We start from the raw sequence: 13474 nt of genomic DNA, 5'->3' as shown, positions 1-13474 counted from the left end.
GTTATTTTATGTATTTAGTTTTTGTTAAAAATCCTAAAAACATCACAGTATGCGCCCTTAGGTGTCCTTAACAATCAGCCAAAAAATAGGAATGATTTGAGTTCATTTACTATGTTTAAAGTTCGAAATGCTCAGTCGGGTTTTGTTACCCGGGAAACGTTTTGAAGATTTATTTCTGACTTGTAAAATTGATATCTCCCTCATATGAGATACTATTTTCAATTCAAAAAATGTCTCGAACTCGAGATGATGTCTAGTATTTAATATGATTTTCTCCAATTTTTCTAAAGTTTTCTGAGTTCTTAAAAAAATATAAGAGTTTAGGACACGTGTCAGAGCTTGATTTGAGTCTCTGAGACTCTGGATCGACTTAAGTCGATGGGTTCTCTCTGGATATATCTCCAAATCCAGATCTGTAAAAAGTGAATGTCTTGTTCCAAATGTCCTCTATTTGACTTTGAAATTTTATGATTTTTAGGATAGTATTAATATCAGTTTCGGATTTTTCTTGTCAATCTCTTGTTTTGGCATGTTTATTTGTTCTTCTGATTTATGCATATGATGTCGCATTTTTATCTTTGTTCTTGTTGACCAAATGCCAAAGCCATAAAAATGAAAGTTGTTCCTGCATATGTCGCTAATTCCCCATTTAAATATCAGGAGTTTTTATGGCCGGTTGTTGTTTTTTATTCGATTTTGCATCAGAACAAGTTGATTTTACCCCCGTCAGAACCAAATTCCTATTACCGAACTCACCGTAGTTCAAATCCTGAGGATGTAAAAGCCAAAATTGTCTATTTTTATGTCATTTAGCAGTCTGCAAAATATCATATGTTTCTATGGTGGAATGTTTGTATTATCACATTAGATGCTATATTTGGTTTATGCCCGTATGCAAAATTCGCCCAATTTAGGATTTTCTTTATATGTTCGCATCTAAACCATGTCATTTCATGAATTTTATTATTCTAGGATGTTTATAAGGGTAGAAGGATGTCTCATACCTAAATTGACAGTATTTGAAAATTGTTTGAGGCTCGGTTTAGCCGTATCATCAAAACAGGGCCCCGCAGGACCCTGATCCAAGCGAAAAACAAGCGAAATTTGTTTTTTTTTTATGAGTTGCAAAATGTCAAATTATGATTTTATAGTCTTAATGTGTTTAGCAGCATGTCTTCATGTCTCATCTCGCATTTCATCATCATTTGGTCTAATTGAAATTTCAAAATCTCGATTTTACCAAAATTTCCTTTAAAACCCTGATTTTAAAAGTGTAACTTCAAAATTAGGGGTATTTTGGTCATTTTGACCATAATTCCGAATTTCAAATTCTTTATCACTGAATTTTCTTGCATTTACATCATTTCAAACATCAAGGAAGTGTGAAAATAGGGTTTATATCTAACTAAGTCCAATAATTTCAAAATATTATTGGAAAATCTTGGAAAAACCCACATATTTGAGCTAACCTCATTACAAGTTTGGCAGGGATATTCAAATGAAGGAGCTGAAGTCTGCAATTATCTTTATTTCTTTTTATTTAGTGATGTAATAATGTAAATTTTGGAATAAGAGGTTTAATTTTTTGCTTAGACTAGGATGCATATCATATAGTTTGAATTCATGCAATATCCTGATTATGTGATTCATGCATTTTATTTCAAAAGCACTATGGATGTACACAAATGGCACGTGCACCAACTCTTAGGGAGTTGATGAACTCGGTGGCGTCCATATTTACGGCTCTAGTCGGAATATGGACAAGACCCAGATTCAGCATCTTTCTACTAGTCACACAGAGCCTACACTCTTAGGCTATCTTCAAAATTGCACATCATATTTCCAAAATATTGTGAATTAACTCAATTAAACTCTGAACATGTTCATGGCCACAGTCAGAATATGTGAAGAATTTACTTTGGCTTAATACACATTTTTCCAACACATTTCTCATAAATTCTTTCCGGATATATTTTTCAAAGTGCATTCATACATTCAGATCATCTGCATCATGGCATCATCTGCTTTTCTCATGATTTTCTCAAGAAAATTTCATTCTATGGAAATCAATTTCTCAAGAAACTTCTAAAATTTTCAAAATTGGATTTTCCAAGTCAAGTTTCCTCACGATTTGCCATAGAAAATAATCTCTCTCAAGAATCAAAGTCGATTTTCAAATATTTCAAGGCTAAGATTCTCAGGATTTTAGTTTCCCGAGTTTTGATTTTCCTTCTCCAAAGAGTCTTCCAATGAATTTCAATCATTTTCCAAAGAAAATTTTCAAAGCCAGAGTTTTCCTGACAAATGTTTTCCTTTTCAAATGTTCCTCTTTTCTCAAGAATTCTCTCCATTTTCTCAGAATTCTCTCACAAACTTTCTTGAGATTTCAAATCCTTTTATCAGAATTTCTTGAGAAATTGATTTTCAATTTTCCTTAGAAACATTTTCCAACTCCAAAAGCATTTTCCAAGCATACATCATGTTTGCCAATTTGCACTTTATAAAATTTTGTAGCACATGCCTGAATTCTCTGTGCATTTAGGATATAACACAATTTCGATGATTTAATTAAGTCAAGCACAATTTTGGTCATTGGTTCTATTACCCTTGTTAAAGGCGGCAGGAACGTTCTATTACCCTTGTTAAAGGCGGCAGGAACGGTTGAACCTCGTACCGACAGGTCGAGCCCCATCCCATGGATTTTCCCGCTATTTTCAAAACGGAGGCGAGTATTTCAAAACAATTTCCAAAACTCAGGTCAAGTTTGACTCGCGAAATCGTCTTCTCCTCTCTCCCGCGGGGAAGGGAAGACGGAAAAATTTCGCGACGATCACAACGACCCACTAGGCGCAAGGCTTGTGCGTGCAAGATTGATCGTTAGGGCTGCAAGCTGAATTCAGCCACAATTCCTAGATTGGTCAGACCCTCTCAAAAGTGCTAACTAATCCATTGGTGATCCCAATAATCTAATCTTGGTGTGGGCTGCAAAAAAGCATCCTCACACCTAGTATGAGGACCTGCTAGAATTGCTCATCTAACTTTCGGTTTAGTGCGTTTATATATTCTTTCATCCTATTGATCTTTTCTTCAAAGTAATTATCGTGAGTTTGAATCTTCGTGTAGAGCTCGCCAATCTTATCCTAAGTTCATGTCATGCTTGGAGCTTTCATGGCAAATACAGATTCTGTTGAGAAACTATGTTTTGATGACACATAATATGATATACTGTCATGTATGCTTTAATATGATATAATGATATGCCGTCATGAAAAATGTTATATTATGATTGTATATGATTTGTCATGTATTTAACGAGTATTTGATGCAAGGTTATTTCACTTAAAAAGAATGGAGACAACCTGCTCAAGTACAACCTTTGGTGCAATCATACTCTCTGAAGAAAAAGCTTGATGGGCCATACATTCTTAAAGATCATCTAAGGAAATCGGCTACTTCAAGATGAAGACTTTTTTCTTCTTTAGAGTCATATGTAACAGAACCTTCAGAAGCTTGCATAGTGCATATCTCATATTACATGCTTTATCATACAAGCCATCTATTTACAAAAGCTATGTTTCATAAAAGCATACGATATTTCAAAAAGCACCTTTTTGGAAACTAATCATTGTACCTTCTTACAAACATTTATGAAAAAGGTATTTTGACAAGATATAATAGCTCATGAATTCAAAAGCATTAATTGTACCTTCTAACATGCATTTATGAATAAGACAACTTGAAAAGAAATAAAAAAAAAACTAATGATTTCAAGTATGAAAGAAAAAGACAAAATGAATTTAAGTCATAATACAAAATTGTCTAGCTTGAATTGACAATGTAAGAAAACTAATATTATTATATTTGGAAAAGACTTTAGTTACTTTATATAACTCAAGAATGTCGACTTATTTAAAGTCATCATTCTTTCTGTAGACATTAAATATCACCTCAAAAGCATTTAAGAAATGATTATTTGTTTAATAATAAACTCCACACAAGAATGTCGACTTACTTAAAGTCATCATTCTTTCTGTAGACATTAAATAAACACCTCAAAAAGCATTTGAGAAATGACCATTTATAAATAAAGTAATCAACAAAGCATTTATTGAACTTACATACATTTAAGTTAAGAAGTGATGATTTGTAAGAAAAATACTAATATACTACAAATCATTAAATTGAGTAAAGACAAAACTTCATGATGACTTACAACCCAACGTTCAATGTACTACAAATCATTTATTATGAGAATAGACCTTTTTACAAATTATATCACATTTAAAATACTACAACGAATAGTGTACCCCAAATACTACACTTATAGAAAGAAGACTTTTTGTAAATACAGTATAGTACACATATCTTTTTACACAAAGTTATTTTTGAAATGACGTGGCATCTCACATCTCAAAAGAACAATCATTTCAAAAAGGCAACGACTATTTTCTTGAGACTATATATACACTAACAAAATAATATTTCAGACAAGACATGTGAGCTTACAAAGAGAAAAATTTCTACTCATTATTCGAAAAAGAGAGCCAAGAAAAAGAAAGAGAAAAGGTCAAGAATAGCTCTTTGACAAAAAGAATCATCTGAGTGAAAAGAACAAAACATTCTGAGAATCTTTCATTCGTGCATTCATATCATTCTGAAGGTTCTATAGGAAGTATTGTAACTTTCTGTTATTCACTGTATTCCTTCTCTATTGAGAGAAGTAGACCTCTGGGAAAGAGGGTGTTTTTCTTCTCTGTTGAGAGAAGTAGACCTCTGAGAAAGAGGGTGTTTTCTTTCTCTGTTGAGAGAAGTAGACCTCTGTGAAAGAGGGTGTTCTCTTCTCTGTTGAGAGAAGTAGACCTATGAGGAAGAGGGTGTTGTACTATTTATCTGGTAACTTGGATTTTATAGTGAAAGGCTCAAGTGTTTTGCTTGGGGACTGGATGTAGGTCAGTGACTTGACCGAACCAGTATAAATCTTGTGTTTTATGTGTTGTGCCTTATTGCATTTAAATTTTTATTATCGATCTATTTCATAATTCACTATTCACCCCCCCCCCCCCCCTCCTAGTGGAATTTCAGATTCAAGATATGAGACTTGCAACCAAACAAGAACACCTCACATGTACAACCCACTAGGCACAAGGCTTATGCATGCAAGATTGATCGTCAAGGCCACAAGCTAAATTTAGCCACATGCTTGGATTGGTCAAACCCTCCCAAAAGCGTTGTCTAATTTATTGGTGATCCCAAGATTCTGATCTTTATGTGCGTTGTGAAAAATCCCAAGATCATCTGGTACTCAAAAAGAATCTCATATGTTGTTTAAGGACTAGACCCAGCAAGAATAGAAAGAAAACGGTTAGATCACACCTGGTTGGAACTAAGAACGACATGAGCCCTTGTTGACGTGAAAAAGAATCTGATTTAACTCCAAGAACATAAATCTGATCATTCTTGATATTGTGGAAGGTCTCGCTCTAATACCAAATATCAGAGCCCAACCTCAGAGAGGGATGGTTTAAACAGATCTAGTCATAAGAGAGGCTTGGGTGTGGATCTGAAGAAGGGCGTCAACAGGGAGGAGGGAGAAAATCATTTCCTCTTGGCTGATGTCTTGCACTGGAAAAGTAGTAAGGGTGTGTGGAGGGAGAATATTGATTTCTCGAGGTTGGAAATCACAAACAAGAACGAATAATAGAGAATCACTCAGTAAACTTCATTAAAGGGTAATTGAAGAACAAATACCTAAATGTAGTCTTCCTCAAAGTCTCAACCTTAGAGTCCAAAAGAATCAAGAGTTCAAAGAAACTAAAAAGTCCAAAAGAGAAAGAAAATCAAAAGAAGTAGGAATCCAGAAAGGGTGGGGCATCCTCCAGTCCTTATTTAGTTGGGATTCTTGGGCAGATTTGGATGTGGGTCATGAAAATCAAATATCCCCCTTGGACGGGGCAGGGCAGTCCGTAACAAGCAGTAATCAGGATTGTCACTAGAAGCCTCACACCATTTATTACACGGTCAATCAGTGGTGCTCCTTTGTCTGACATGAGCATCCACTATATATATATATATATAGAGAGAGAGAGAGAGGGAGAGAGAGAGAGAGAGGGGGGGGAGAGCAAACTCTATCGAATCTAGGTTAAAATGGTTCTAACCTAGGTGGATATGAGCCTAGATCCAACCAGATAAGAGTTAGTCTTATATCTTATAAAGTTACCCATTTAACGATATGCAGCTAAAGCTAAGTGAGATTCGATGGAGGAGGGGTGCAATGCTATATGAACCAAGGTCAACCTTGTCACAAAATCTATTTTTCCCAATTTATACATAAATGGATTAATATGACTTGTATTGGAGTTGGACATAGATCCTAGTCACAAAATCTGCAATTTAGCCACTGCTCCAACTGCCAATATGATTTGTTCTGACCCACATTGTTGGGTATGGTCTGATATCTTGTCACCCATGACATGTCCTTTAATTGGTATCCCATTATGACAAATTCCAATCATAAATATTGGAGATCTTTTTAAATTATAGAATATTGTCATGAAATTTTAAAAAAAGCAATAAAATACCAAAAGAGTGATATTTGCAAGTATCACCAATATCCAAAATATCACTACTTTATCACAATATTAATGCAATATGAAAATCTTTGTAAGTTTTGTATTTTCTTTTTTTATATTTTATATATTATGTGATATTTTAAAATTATACTTGTGCAAATATTTTTTCTGTAAAAAGTATATTTTTGATGTGGTGATATTTTTTGGCCACAAGGGCTCAGTTTCATATGCACACCTAGATAGGTGGGTTTGCTGAAGGGCATTGAGAATTTGATAATTGAGGTGTGAGATCTTTGCGGCAAGGCCTAAGACAAATGGGGAACTATTTTCAGTGGGCAGGAAAATTTTTACACTGTAAATGTATGACCCGCAAATTTTCTTGAGAAAATTTAATCCATGATGAGATTTTTTTAGAAAAAAAAATGTATACTTATGTGGATCTATGTATGCATATATATATATATAACCCTATAACGAATGAATATATATATCATAATAATATTACGAGTTCCTAAATTTTTATTTTTAAAATGCATAGAAACATTTGAATTGAACCACCAAAAATTTTAAATGCCTAAGCAATGTATTCTAAGAAATTTCTGACAAGAATAGAGGTTTAAGAAAAATTTTAGGTTTTACTGGGGTTTAGAAAGATTATTTCCAAAAACCCTAAGAATAATTTTGAATAAAATGAATTAAATAAAATACTTTCACTCAAAGGGGGTGTGTGGGGGTATTTTTGAAAGACTTTAAAATCCTAGAGGGCGTGTAGGGCTCTAGAAAAGGTATTTTTGAAAAAAAAATCAAAGGTTTTTAAACAAAATAAGCTTAGTGGGGCGTGTGGGAGGCTAGATTGAAAATTTTTAAGTATGCCACCACCTAGAAGGGGTTTTGCATACACCCCAACCATCCATCTTGGACTTTTAATCCTAGCCATCCACTTGAAAACTCTAGAATATATATGCTTTTGAGAAAGGAAGAGAGAGAAGCAGGGGGGCTATTTTTGCTCTCTCTCTCTCTCTCTCTCTCTCTCTCTCTCTCTCTCTCTCTCTCTCTCTCTCTCTCTCTCTCTCTTTCTCTCTCCCAAAACCGTGGGCTTTTCTTTCTATCTCCCTTTGTATTTTTGTGTAGGGGTGGGTACCCACTTGGGACTCCCCTCTACACTCTAAGCAAAATGGAGTTGTTGTCTTTCTCAATCCTTCGAAAAGAAGACACCACATTGTTTCAAGGTGAGAAAACTTTTCATGGCTTCCACCTTGTGAAAACCTGATTTTCTAGCATGAAGACCATTCTCCCATGGTGTGCTATGCAACGCATGGGAGTTGGACGGATTAAGAGTTATTTAATTATTTTCATCGGGTTGATTCACTCTTCATGCTCACACACAACACATTGTTTGCTCTACTTCTGTTACCTTCATGTGTAAGACTCAAGTTTTATTTTTCCTTCTTTTTATTCTTTCAGTGGGCATGGGCTGAACCTTTTAGGTTCGAACACCCTTGGGCAATGTGTTGCACCCACCTGCCCGGGGGAGTTAGATCTAGGCTGCAGTCTGGGTGGCTGCTGCCTAGCAGACGCACCCACTCAGCTGAGCCGAGTAGGGTGCAGTCTGTGCTACTGACCCATTTTTGTTTTGTTTGTATATTCCCAAGTTACTTACGAATATTAGTGGGTTCATGTCCAGTTTTACCTTGCAATACCCTCTGTTCAGCATAGTGGACTTAAAAACTTATTTTTAGGAGATATATATGTATATACGTAAGTACATATCTCGCACTTTCTCAAGAAATTTTTTCTCGCACTTTCTGAGTTAGAAGACTGAGCATATACGTAAGTACACACGGAGTAGGTTGCGAGGAATCCATGAATGGAAAAGAAAATTTTTATCTTGACAATCGGTCAAGCCCATTCCCAAATTATTTTGGTGGACAAGCATACGTCCATCCTTTTGAATTATACTTGAGCTTTAGAAAATGAATGCATACAATACACGATGGAGCTTACTCAAGGTTAGTTTCGCATTAAGTCTCGCTAGTTGTTTGAATACAAATATACGGTTTGCAACCATTCTTTTTTTTTTGTTCTATTGAAGCATTGTGGTGGAACCCCACATGGGCAGCAGCACGTTGCTTGCTGCCAATTTTCTGCAGAATTGCGTATGGCAGCAGCACGTAGCTTGCTGCCAATTTCTTTTTCCAGGAAATGTGTAAGTGGCTGCACTTGGCTTGCTGCCCATTTTTTGGAGAAACGAGAGATATGGCAGCAACTGGTGCGCTGCATTTTTTCGCACATGTTGGTGCTTTGAGCAGCACTTTGGTTGCCACTATGGCGATCGTAAAATCATGGTTTGGACAGCTTATAGCTGCTGTCAATTTCCCTGCACATATGACACCAAATTGGCTGCACTTACATTTTTATTGAAATGGCATAATTTGAACCCAATAAAATTTTATTGCAGCATGCTTGAATGTGATGTATCACGTGCACAACTCGACGCGGCTGTGAATGGCCGATTATGTACATGATATCCAAGCATTGTAATGTTTTGCGGCACGTTTAATGAATTTCACTATGTCACATGCAATTGCCTGCACGACAAAAAACCTAACATCATAATGCTTGAGGAAACGATATGGTTATGGAAATTACAATGAAGCATGCTCAATGAGTTGCACCATGTCACTTGCACATCCTGACACAGTTAATTTATGAGTTACGAGCATGCTTGGTTTTAATGTTGTGATGGCATGATCGTGCCATGAAATGCTTGAAATGTGTTGTATGAAATCCCCTTTTACAATCATGTGATGTGTTGTGTATTGACACTTGCTGCATCCCGAAAAGAAAAGGGGACTTGAATCGCCCAATAGGAGAGAATGAATCATTGTAGCATGCTTGTTAAGTTCTGAAAAATCTATATGCACTTGGGCACATCATGTCACTGAACTAAAATATGAAGCATGATTTATTATTCTAGTGTCTTAAGTTTATCGTTGTTTCATAACATGCAATGTATGCTCAAATGGATTCATGTGCGTTTACACATGACACATGTTGCACACTTGACACTTGATTCATTTCTGATTATGCAAAAAGGAGACATGGAGCACCACAGTAGGGTTATGGCATGTGTTTAAAATCTTGTTGCATATTGAAACTTCGTGGCGAGTTGAATTGGGCATTGGACCCATTTCGTGAGTTGAGCTCACTTGTGCATAAATGTCATACACTCCTAAAATGATGAATATTGATGTCGCCTTCATCGGCGAAGTGATCATCTTAGCTTGTTGTGCTAGAGCACATGAATGGGCAGGCTAGACCTTGTTATGATATCTGTGTTGCTTTGCGGGGAACACAAGGCAAATATGCCTAAGTACCTCGAAAGGATAGAATGTGTACTAACTGAAACCCTAAAAAGATAAATCACCTGGTTGTCCATTCACAAAATGGTTCACCTTGGAGAGGGTGGATGGTACAGCCCTGAGTGATCGGTTCGGTCGATTTTATGACATATTTTGAGGAGCAATGGCGTCATTTGGCCTCCGGTCACTTAGAGTTAGGGAGGTCGAGATTACCCTTTGAGGTACCTCAGCTACTGCAGTAGTATGGATTGCAATCCATACTTATGCGAAGTTTTCTCTCGGCCTTGGGCCATTCACATGAGGTTTACTCGGTCTGTAAGTACTCCAGTTATCACATAAAATAAAATAACAAATGTCAGTGGTATTTTTCACAGAATGCAAAGTTCTTTCGCGTACCCGAAGGAGTAATCAAGACAGAACAATTAAGCTAGTATGTTAACTATTGACTTATGAATGATGTTTATGTCCTAGTCCATTTCTTACTTTTGTAACTGCTTACTTGCTTAAATGCTTAACTTCACTGTCTAAAGCATACTAGTTGCTAGATGTTGTCACCCATTTGCTCAGTATATATATCATGCTTATTGTTTCTTGCTTATAGTTGCACTTGTTTAATCATTGCAAATGTTTCTAATTGTTTCATTATGATAGACTGCTTATGTTTTTATAATGGTTAGCTATGTTGATAGTTGCACGTCATGCTAGCATTGCATGTGTTTTTCATAAAATAAAAATTTATGAATTATATCTCACCAACTCGAAGGAGTACTAACCCCGTCTTATAGGGATGCAGGTGATAATTGATAGAGGTGCGATGGTGATCGATGTGCAGCGGAGAATTGAACCCATACTTTAGACTTTTGCGATCTTGGCAGTTGGTTTTGGAAAATCTCTTGCTTTTGGGAGACATTTTTGTAAAGGGAATGATGTATATCTTTTTTGTCTCATTTTGTAAACCAATAGTAACGAAATGATTCTAGTTGTTGTTTATCTTGTAACTTGATCAAAATCTCCAACTGTTTTTCCTTATGGTTTTTTGTTTAGGCAATATTTCAAAAAAATTTTACTCCAAAAATCTAAGGATTTTCCAAGTTGGGATTTTGGGGCGTTACAACATATGATGACTCTGATCCACAGTCAATGTGACACCTTTCGGCCCTTGAGGGGACTTCCAAATCATAGTGTGGTTTCACTTTCTCTCAACCACATCAGTTTGTTATCTCAGGAGGAAGAAGAAGAGAAGAGTGAAGGAAACCCTAGGGTTTCTTCTCTCTTCCTTTTTTTGCTTATGCTTTATCCTTTTATGGGGTTCCTTCGAAGAACTTGCCTCTCGCGAAGTATAATAGATCCATACAAAGAGGAAGGTGAAGGGGCTTTCAAGTCAAAGTTGTGAACTCTGATGAAGATCGTTTACCTGATGCACGACTTCATATGCCGATCTCCACTGATAATCCAAGGAGGCCAAGAGAGAAGAGACGGTAATAGATTTCTCTTCCTTTGTTTTCTTTTTCTTGATTTTTTTTGTTCTCTGTTTAGATTTTAATGGTTTTCTATTTTAATCTTTATTTTTATAATTTATTGAGTGAATGATGCCAAATCCAATTTTTTTTCAAGTATGCTTTAGATTTTATGGGTTTTTCTTTTAATCTTTGTTTTTGTAATCTATTGATTGAATGATGCTAAATCCCATTTTTTTTAATATGTTTTAGATTTTAGGAGTTTTGTATTTTAATCCCTGTGTTTGCAATGAGTGAATTTATGCTAAATTTGATTTTTTTAGGTTTTTTTTAATTTTAAGGGTTTTATATTATAAACCATAATTTGCAATTTATTAAGTAAACAATGCTAAATCTTAGGTTTTTTTATATGTTTATATTTTTAAGTGTTTTGTATTTTAATTCTTATTTTTATGATTTATTGAGTGAATGGTGCTAAATCTATTTTTTTAAGTATTCTTAGATTTTAGAGGTTTTATATTTTAATTATTATTTTTTCAATTTATTTAGTATATTTTAATCTTTATTTTTGTAATTTATTTAATGAATGCATACTAAATCTAATATTTTTGTGCTTAGAATATGATTTTTTATCAAAGATAAAAAAAAATAGGGGTAGTCTAGTAATCCACTTAAAAGTGGATACAGACAAAAATTAACTAAAAAGGATGGAGGCACAAAGGTAAAATCACTTTAAAAAGTTTATAACAATAAAAATTGAGGGCTCTTGATTTTTTCTGAAACCCTAGCCCGTACGGGCTTAAACGAGCCTTACAGCAACCTTTGTCTGAAAACATCGTCGGCTTAGTCATTCGGCCAACACTGGCTCTCCGGTAGAGGTGCCTTACGGTGGCTCCTCCCTCTATTTGATTTTTTGATAATGGTAGGTACAGGGTTTTTCCATCAAGGGGTGTCCCGATGCCCTTACTTCTCGGTGAAGGGTGATCCTCTTTGAGAGGGGGGTTTTCACTCACCTAGGCAGCCTCTCTGGAAGTCGCACAATGGAAAGCTTCACTCTCCAGTGTAACCTCTTTCCTCAGGTAGCATCATTGGATGAGTCTGGCGGTTCTTGTGGTTTTTTTGTAGTGGTCATGTATGCACCGATTTTTGAGCGGCAATCAACATTGAGTCTTTGTGTACACCAGAGCCATCGAGTCTCGGAGCCATAGCAGTGAAGAGAGAAGAACCAAAGAGAATAAGAGAGAGATAGAGATATTTTGGAAAACAGCTTGCTGTCAAGGGGGGTTCAACCTTCTCATCCACTTGCTACACATGATAGGGAGTTATAAAAATACCTCACTTGGGTAGTCATTTTTCTATCCATATATTAATTGACCATTATCCCACACTTTGTAGGTATCCTATGAGTTGTGGGCCTACCACTCTTTCTGTGGCTCACTATTTTTGGGTCATTGGATTCTCTTATAAGACCAAATAACTAAGTATGGATCTAATATTTGGATTCATGCTTTAGATCCAATACCTGATTTCAACTTATATATGAGTTATGGGTGCCATTTGTGAGACTCTATGGTAACAATGGATCCAATACCAAGATCCAATATTTTTGTCCCAAAAATGCATTTAGGTTTTTGGATACATGTGTGAGGATCAGCTAGGGAAGGTCGAGGGATTTGATGTGGTCATCATCCCGACAGGGGTTCTTTGCAAACCAGTATGACATAAGATGAGCTCTTCAACAACAATACCAACATAGTCAAATCCCTCTGCACCACGATCACTAAGTATTACCCCAATGTAAGTTTATTTATCTCTCAATGTTTATGTTCGAACTAATCTTTTAGTTTTTTTTTTCTTTCCAAACTATAATTTTTTATCCCCCATTTCTAGATAACCATTAATTTCAAGAACCAATATTACTATCATTGTGATTGCAATTTATTGAGTGAATGTATGTCAAATTTGATTTTTTTTTTTTTGAAATGCTTAGATTTTAAAGGTTTTGTATTTTAAACTCTATGTTTGCAATTTATTAAGTGAATACATGTTAAATCCAATTTTTTTTCAAGTATTCTTGATTTGAGGG

The sequence above is a fragment of the Nuphar pumila genome, chromosome 14 (genome assembly GCF_984573655.1).
Source record: "Nuphar pumila chromosome 14, dmNupPumi1.hap1.1, whole genome shotgun sequence".
NCBI lineage: Eukaryota > Viridiplantae > Streptophyta > Magnoliopsida > Nymphaeales > Nymphaeaceae > Nuphar > Nuphar pumila.
This window is presented reverse-complemented; position numbering follows the sequence as displayed.